This window comes from Pecten maximus, chromosome 7 (assembly GCF_902652985.1).
Source record: "Pecten maximus chromosome 7, xPecMax1.1, whole genome shotgun sequence".
Lineage (NCBI taxonomy): Eukaryota > Metazoa > Mollusca > Bivalvia > Pectinida > Pectinidae > Pecten > Pecten maximus.
Window position 1 is genome coordinate 6,103,049 of NC_047021.1, and position 9,490 is coordinate 6,112,538.

Genomic DNA, 9,490 nt, shown 5'->3' on the forward strand with positions numbered 1-9,490 from the left:
TATTTGTTGTATTTTTTTCTAGAAGTTTGTTTCCTGAACTTTTGCATACCTTTCATATATCTACATGGATGAGACTTGAGATATTGGATCTGAACACACAACATTATATCTTAATCCAAAGCACTTGGCCAGTATGCTGTTTATGTGTAAAATGTACCTTTCCTCAGATATAAATACCAGTAAGTCATTTTACTGGGTTTATCCCCTATCCTGCATGGCTCCTTGTAGTAGACGGTCATTATACCTCACTGAACAACATACAGGAGACCAATAACAAACTTTTAAGAGGAAGTGAGATATAGTGTCTTGCCCAAGGACACCCAGCTTATGGAGTTAAGCTCTTTGAGATGGGATCAAACCAATCATCTACACACCTTTGATGTTTACTTGAGGTCCATTGGTCTGATATAGCACTAATAACCTTGGGAAGGGTCAATAGGGAAATAACAGTAATAACCTTTGGAAGGGTCAATAGGGAAATAGCAGTAATAACCTTGGGAAGGGTCAATAGGGAAATAGTAGTAATTACCTTGGGAAGGGTCAATAGGGAAATAGCACTAATAACCTTGGGAAGGGTCAATAGGGAAATGGCACTAATAACCTTGGGAAGGGTCAATAGGGAAATGGCACTAATAACCTTGGGAAGGGTCAATAGGGAAATAGCAGTAATAACCTTGGGAAGTGTTAATAGGGAAATAGTAATAACCTTGGGAACGGTCAATAGGGAAATAGCAGTAATAACCTTGGGAAGGGTCAATAGGGAAATAGTAGTAATTACCTTGGGAAGGGTCAATAGGGAAATAGCACTAATAACCTTGGGAAGGGTCAATAGGGAAATGGCACTAATAACCTTGGGAAGGGTCAATAGGGAAATAGTAATAACCTTGGGAAGGGTCAATAGGGAAATAGCAGTAATAACCTTGGGAAGTGTTAATAGGGAAATAGTAATAACCTTGGGAACGGTCAATAGGGAAATAGCAGTAATAACTTTCAAAATTCAAAATCAAAGTCAGCCGTAAGCATTTTGTTTTTAATGTACATGTGTATATGTATGAAATTTGAGGATGCTGATTATGTACTTCGAGAGAAATAGCAAAAACAAACTCGGATCTATCCAAATCCAATTAAAATGGTCACCAGTCAGCCATTACCTGTTTATGATTCATCCAAAAATTAAACTTCTAGTAAATTCTCATAAACATCTAAAAACAGGGGCAGGGACTGTGGTAGCCTTTGTTAGAACATTCTCTATTGACACTTCCCGATGTTATGACTGCTATTTCCCTATTGACCCTTCCCAAGGTAATTACTGCTATTTCCCTATTGACCCTTCCCAAGGTTATTACTGTTATTTCCCTATTGACACTTCCCAAGGTAATTACTGCTATTTCCCTATTGACCCTTCCCAAGGTTATTAGTGCTATTTCCCTATTGACCCTTCCCAAGGTTATTAGTGCTATTTCCCTATTGGCACTTCCCAAGGTTATTACTGTTATTTCCCTATTGACCCTTCCCAAGGTTATTAGTGCTATTTCCCTATTGACCCTTCCCAAGGTTATTACTGTTATTTCCCTATTGACCCTTCCCAAGGTTATTAGTGCTATTTCCCTATTGACCCTTCCCAAGGTTATTACTGTTATTTCCCTATTGACCCTTCCCAAGGTTATTAGTGCTATTTCCCTATTGACCCTTCCCAAGGTTATTACTGTTATTTCCCTATTGACCCTTCCCAAGGTTATTAGTGCTATTTCCCTATTGACCCTTCCCAAGGTTATTACTGTTATTTCCCTATTGACCCTTCCCAAGGTTATTACTACTATTTCCCCATTGACCCTTCCCAAGGTAATTACTATTACTTCCCTATTGACCCTTCCCAAGGTTATTACTGTTATTTCCCTATTGACCCTTCCAAAGGTTATTACTGTTATTTCCCTATTGACCCTTCCCAAGGTTATTACTGCTATTTCCCTATTGACCCTTCCCAAGGTTATTACTGTTATTTCCCTATTGACCCTTCCCAAGGTTATTACTGTTATTTCCCTATTGACCCTTCCCAAGGTTATTACTATTTCCCTATTGACCCTTCCCAAGGTTATTACTGCTATTTCCCTATTGACCCTTCCCAAGGTTATTACTATTTCCCTATTGACCCTTCCCAAGGTTATTACTATTTCCCTATTGACCCTTCCCAAGGTTATTACTATTTCCCTATTGACACTTCCCAAGGTTATTACTGCTATTTCCCTATTGACCCTTCCCAAGGTTATTACTATTTCCCTATTGACCCTTCCCAAGGTTATTACTGCTATTTCCCTATTGACCCTTCCCAAGGTTATTACTGTTATTTCCCTATTAACACTTCCCAAGGTTATTACTGTTATTTCCCTATTGACCCTTCCCAAGGTTATTACTATTTCCCTATTAACACTTCCCAAGGTTATTACTATTTCCCTATTGACCCTTCCAAAGGTTATTACTATTTCCCTATTAACACTTCCCAAGGTTATTAGTGCTATTTCCCTATTGACCCTTCCCAAGGTTATTACTACTATTTCCCTATTGACCCTTCCAAAGGCTATTACTATTTCCCTATTGACCCTTCCCAAGGTTATTTCTATTTTCCTATTGACCCTTCCCAAGGTTATTACTATTTCCCTATTAACACTTCCCAAGGTTATTAGTGCTATTTCCCTATTAACACTTCCCAAGGTTATTTCTATTTCCCTATTAACACTTCCCAAGGTTATTACTGTTATTTCCCTATTGACCCTTCCCAAGGTTATTACTGTTATTTCCCTATTGACCCTTCCCAAGGTTATTACTATTTCCCTATTGACCCTTCCCAAGGTTATTACTATTTTCCTATTGACACTTCCCAAGGTTATTACTGCTATTTCCCTATTGACCCTTCCCAAGGTTATTACTATTTCCCTATTGACCCTTCCCAAGGTTATTACTATTTCCCTATTAACACTTCCCAAGGTTATTACTGCTATTTCCCTATTGACCCTTCCCAAGGTTATTACTATTTCCCTATTAACACTTCCCAAGGTTATTACTATTTCCCTATTGACCCTTCCAAAGGTTATTACTATTTCCCTATTAACACTTCCCAAGGTTATTACTGCTATTTCCCTATTGACCCTTCCCAAGGTTATTACTATTTCCCTATTAACACTTCCCAAGGTTATTACTGCTATTTCCCTATTGACCCTTCCCAAGGTTATTAGTGTTATTTCCCTATTGACCCTTCCCAAGGTTATTACTATTTCCCTATTAACACTTCCCAAGGTTATTACTGCTATTTCCCTATTGACCCTTCCCAAGGTTATTACCCTATTGACCCTTCCCAAGGTTATTACTACTATTTCCCTATTGACCCTTCCCAAGGTTATTACTGCTATTTCCCTATTAACCCTTCCCAAGGTTATTACTATTTCCTTATTAACCCTTCCAAAGGTTATTACTGCTATTTCCCTATTAACCCTTCCAAGGTTATTACTATTTCCCTATTAACACTTCCCAAGGTAATTACTGCTATTTCCCTATAGACCCTTCCCAACATTATTATTGCTATTTCCCTATAGACCCTTCCCAAGGTTATTACTATTTCCCTATTGACCCTTCCCATACGTATTTGTGTATTTCTCTTTGTCTCAAGTTGTGCATACTCATTAATTTGGGACTAATCAGAAAAAGAAAAATAGTCATAATCATTTTGTCAATATGGTCAATGGTAAAGAAAACTAGAACAATTCAAACTGAGTGATCAAAGGCTGTTTGATCTGATCAGTATGTAAGGTAGTAGAGCAATTGTGATGTTTGAAGTTTAATTGCTGTAATGAAAATATATGTCAACAATTTCCTCAAATGACTTCTTAACCAATGATAAGAATTAACTTAATTTGACAGGAAGCATCCCCATGTCGTGTGGATTCAACATTTCACAAATGGTGGGGCTGGGAGCCAACAGGGAGTAATTTGGCTATATTGATATAAATTACTTCTCCTTTAAAATTATGCACTGGATATCATTCATGTTTGACTAGAAGTATCCCTGGGTGGTTGGGATTATAAATTGTACAAATAGTGGGGCCGAGGGACGGGGCCAAAAGAGAGCAATTATGTACACTGGATATCGTTCATATTTTATGGAAGGCATCCCTAGGTAGTGGGGATTCAAATTATACAAGCAGTTGGTCTAACTAACCAGGGGCCTAAGGGGTGGTACCCAATATTGGAATACTAAATTCTTTAAAATCCTTATTCTTCTGCAGGAATGAAAGGATTTGGTTTGAAGCCTGCTTAAATGGTGAGGTTGCAACCCCAGGGTGATGGGTTGGGCTCAATAGGGGAAATGTTTCAAATTATTCAAAGCCCTTCTTTTTCAGTGGTATGTATGACTGTCCAAAGGTCTGAACCATCTTTCAGTAAAATTTTGTAAAAAAAAAAAAGGTGGGTCTGGTGCCCCTGAGGGGTGGGGTCCAATAAGGGAAATTAAGCCAATTCTTTAAATCTGTCTTTTGTAACAATGACAGATTTTGTTTTAAGATCTCCATATTGAGATATACGTACCATTTAGCAATCACTCAGTCTTTCTGTAGAGCTTCTGCAAAAGTTCCCAGCTGTTACATGAATTTGCTCCAGACTCCGTTAAATTCACAAATCCATACTTAGGTAAAAAGTCAAGGTCTTATTTTTGTATTTTTTCACTAATGAATATTTTGTTGGTTAGAATTAACAAGGAGTCAATTGATCAAAGATCAAGGTCACTGGGTTAAAGGTCAATGTCATTTTGGTCCAATGGGAAATGTTTTGCCATAATCACTGAAATATACAGGTGATCGATATAGGCCCTCTGAGCCTCTTGTATGATATCACCACAATGAAGATGTGATCTGAATCACCTGACATCAGTTTTAAGATGTCGCCATAATGGAGATGTGATCTGGATTACCTGACATCAGCTTTATGATATCGCCATAATGGAGATATGATCAACTGATGATCTAAATCACCTGACATCAGTTTTAAGATGTCGCCATAATGGAGATGTGATCTGGATTACCCGACATCAGCTTTATGATGTCATCACAATAGAAATGTCATCTGGATCTTCCTTAGAACTAGGTTTGCATTTTCAAGTCATGCAATAATAGAGTAGAATGACATCCTTTAGTTGTCTGGTTATACCGGTGTTTGCAATTTCCTTACACAGGTAAACTTACGAAGTAGTGTTCTAGATATCGAACAGACAAAAGAGATATCTCATATTTAACTTTGTTCTGCATGATTTAAAAATTCTTTCAAAGCAATTATGAATGTGTGTGGGTGTGCTCCTAATAGTTAAGTTTACTTCTGGCTCATTTTCTGACCCTCTATACCAGACTCAAAAGCAAATACAATTAAAGTACATAATAACAATTTTTGTATGTATATCCACATCTCACTAATAAATTGATCTAAAATGTTCAAATCAAATGTTCAATGACATATATATATATATATACAGATTCACTCATTGATAATGATGGAACAGAAAAAGTATAGGAATATCTAAAGTTAACTTTTGACATGCTTTTCCCATTCAGTTCTGATTAGCCACCCCCTTAATTTATTTGGCAATTATGGATTTATAGTTGTATGGAATCTGAAGGTCCAGTGAAGCCTGATGTTAATCCAGTTTATTCTTGAATGTGATCACATTTGTTGCTGTTACTTTAAGCTCTCTGGTAGTGTTCCAAATGTTCACTATATATTCATAGTTAGAAAAAGTTCTTTCTGGTAGTTTTAGCTCTTTGTGGCAAGAGTTTTTTGAGTTTCCTCTAAAACTTTCCTTGGCTGACACACTATCCCATTGTCTAAGAATATTATTGGTATCCATATCATATACTCCTCTTATGCGTTGAGATGCGAGTGTTGGTAGATTCAATGTAACTTATCATTCCATGTTTGCAAGATCCTTCATTCCTGGGAACTGTTTTGTTGACCTTCTCTGGACACCTTCAATCTTTTCTATGTTTTTCATTTTGTATGATGATGAAAGAGAGCTTGCAAAATCCAAACGGGTCCTTACCAATGACAATCTAATTAAAATCTAGATGGTCATTCTCACTACGTTACAAAAACATCTAACGACATTGCATAAGGGGTCACATTCTGCTGACCTTTGTTATCTCAATATTTCAGATAGAATTGTCAATTTTTCAATGTCATTGATCTCACCCATTCATCACATCATGCATCTGAAGCTAACCATTTCAGTACAGCATGTATGACTGTATGCTTCATTGGATGAAATAACCTAAAACAGATCGACAGATTATGCAAGCTATACACTCAAAGTCATGCTATTTTGCACATACGAAATTCACTTTCAAGATTCTGTAAGCAGTAATTTAATTGGTTAATGCACAAGGTTATCCTGATGTGACCCCTTATGCGATGTTGTTAGATGTTCATGTAACATAGTGAGAATGATCATCTAGCTTTTAATTAGATTGTACCAATGTTTGCCCATCCGTATGTTGAAAAGTTCTCTTGAGCAAGGCAAACATGGAATTGGTCTTATTTACCTTTTCACTTGGGTGATCTTCAGAGGTGAGTTTTGAGTCCAATGTTACGCCTATATCTTTCTCCTTATCTGTTAGTGTCAATATCTGGTTATTTATGGAGTCAATGTGGGTCTTCCTTTATCCACATTTCATACATACATGTTTTAGGATGCACTTGCAGGAGTCATTTCTTGCTGAATTTTTCCAAAGTAATAAATGGTATTTTGGGACTTTGGACAAATTTCCAACCCACAGTACATATGAAAACAAAAGAAAACACACTCTTGGTAAAAGAATAGCCTTTATAACATGACAAATAAAATATATATAAAAAGACTGGTAACAGTCTACATAATAGTATCAATAGACATGTACAACTGTCAACTGATGATAAAATCTACATTGAAACCACTGAAAGTTTAAATAAATGTATTATGGAACAAGCATTGCCTAACATGTCACTTGCTAATTTTGTCCAAAAGTGGAATGTCTTGATATGTATTGCAAAACTGTGCAGTTATGGCAAGACAGTTCACTACCAAAAGTCTATAAGCTCCAGAACTTCTTGAATGCACTTGTTGTCCAACTTAACTTGCATACCTGTATAGAGAATACAATGTGGATATTAAAACAATGAAAAACAGATGACACATATTATTCAATCTTCCTTCTAATTTCTGTCTAACAGATAGTGTGTAGGACTATATCACAGATTAAGAATCTAAATAATGACACTCGGCTTGTCCTTTATATTGAGCTATGATCCCTAAACAAGAGATCCCAGAGGGATCTTAGCGCCCACCAACTTATTGATGGTGGGCTACAATGATTTCAAATTGGCTGTTAATTTTTTGATTACTTACATACATGTTCTTCTTCTCTAAAATAATTTAAGGTCAGCGATTCTTTTTCTTTTCCCTCTTGTTTTTCTTTGAGCTAGACACATGCTGTGAATGCTGTCCACTGATCTGTCCAGCATTTAGTTGTTTTAAATCTTCTTCACTGTCCTAAACAGAAAAAAAACTTTGTATTGTATTACTGTTATTCCGATCCCTACAATTAATGCATAATATGCAGGCCATGTTTTTAAGTTCTTCCGAGTTTTCTCTGAATTACTCTTTGAAATTTACCAGAATAAGTTAAATATACTAAAATATTAAAAATTGAAATATCTTTATTTGTTCTTTAAATCAGGAAGTATGACTTGTATGACTAATATTCAAGGGGATAAATTTACAAAAATAATTAAAAAAAATATAAATAAACAGAAAATAATACAAAACATCACAAAGATTTAAATTACAATATTATATATTGTTTATGAATTCTAAATATTTTTAACTTCGTTAATATCAAATGATGAATTTTTGCTACTGACTTTTTATACATTTCACTGAAACGCATATAGTGTGTGTGGGGCAAGTAGAAAGTGCATTCAGAAAGTGGATTTCTGAGCTCTACTTGCAAATTGCAACCCCAGCACAGGAGATGAATTGTCTTTCTTAAAGATCCTATGCTCATAACCATGCATGAATATCAAGATTATCATGCACTAAATAGACCCAAGTTGCAGAGACAAATATATACATTGAATCATTGTATCTTGCCAATGTTTTTCTTCACAACTGATAGACCAACCATTTATACAACATTGGTTCCCCTTCAACTAAGGATGCTTCAGACCAAATGTAGAGAAGGAGTTTAACCAATTTGGTGTATATTTCCTCTTTAGCCTCACCCCTCAGGCCCCTAGCTGGCCAAACCCACTGTTTATACAAAATTGATTCTCCTTTACCCAAGGATGCTTCAGACCAAATATGGACCAAATCCTTTCATTCCAACTGAAGAAAAATGATTTTTAAGTAATTGCTAAATTTCCCCTATTGGGCCTCGCTCCTCAGATCCCTAGGGGTGCACGTGAGACCCACTGTTTAGTGTTTACACAAAATTTGTTCACCTTCACTCAAAGATGCTTCGGACTATACTTACAGAATAAAACACCAAGATATAGCACTAAATAGGTCTGGGGTCAATAAATATCTCATTTATCCATATATGTAAGGTAGGTGATATGTCACACCCAATTTTATTGTATTTGCACCAAATTCTTAGCTACACCAAACGTTGTCAGAAAATTCCACGTTTTCATATAGGAATATTAATGCACTCTGGTCCTACACCAGACATGGTGTCAGGGCCAGAGTAATCTAGGGCTGATCCTAATATATCTACGATAACGTAACGTTAGCTCTGGACGACGGATGGACAATTTCTGACAGATGGTCGTGCCGGACAGCAGTGTAGGCATGGTATGAATATTCGTTCTAATCCTAATACAGCTCGAGCAAATCATTATAAAGCGTAATATGTGTCAAAACAAAGGTTGAAAATTGAGAGAGGGGATGCCGAGACAAACAAAATTTTACGCCGACTGGACTGACAAAATCATTATTCATATAATGGTAACGTCGCGTAATATGTGTCAAAAAGACTGCTTGAAAATTGAGAGAGGGGATGCTGAGATAAGAGGCTCGAGATAAACAAAATTTTATGCAGGCCAGACTGACAAAATCATATAATGGTAACCTACGTAGTGTAATGTGTCAAAAAGACTGGTTGAAAATTGAGTGAGGGGATGCTGAGACAAACAAAATATTACGCCAGCCGGACTGATAAAATCATGGTAACGTAACACCCCCAACCCACACCCACCCGGTCAAATTGTAGTCTCGAAATAATGTGCCAGTAGGAAAACTCGATTAGCGAGAGTTCATATCGATTGTTTGACATTCTAAAGTATCACCACTTTCGTTTACCTTATCTTGTTCACTTTTTGGTATAAATATAACGGCAAACACACAAACGAGTTGAAACAACGCTCCTAGAAGAAGCCCATAGTGTAAAACATTTTCAAACAACGTTGGTTCATCAATTTC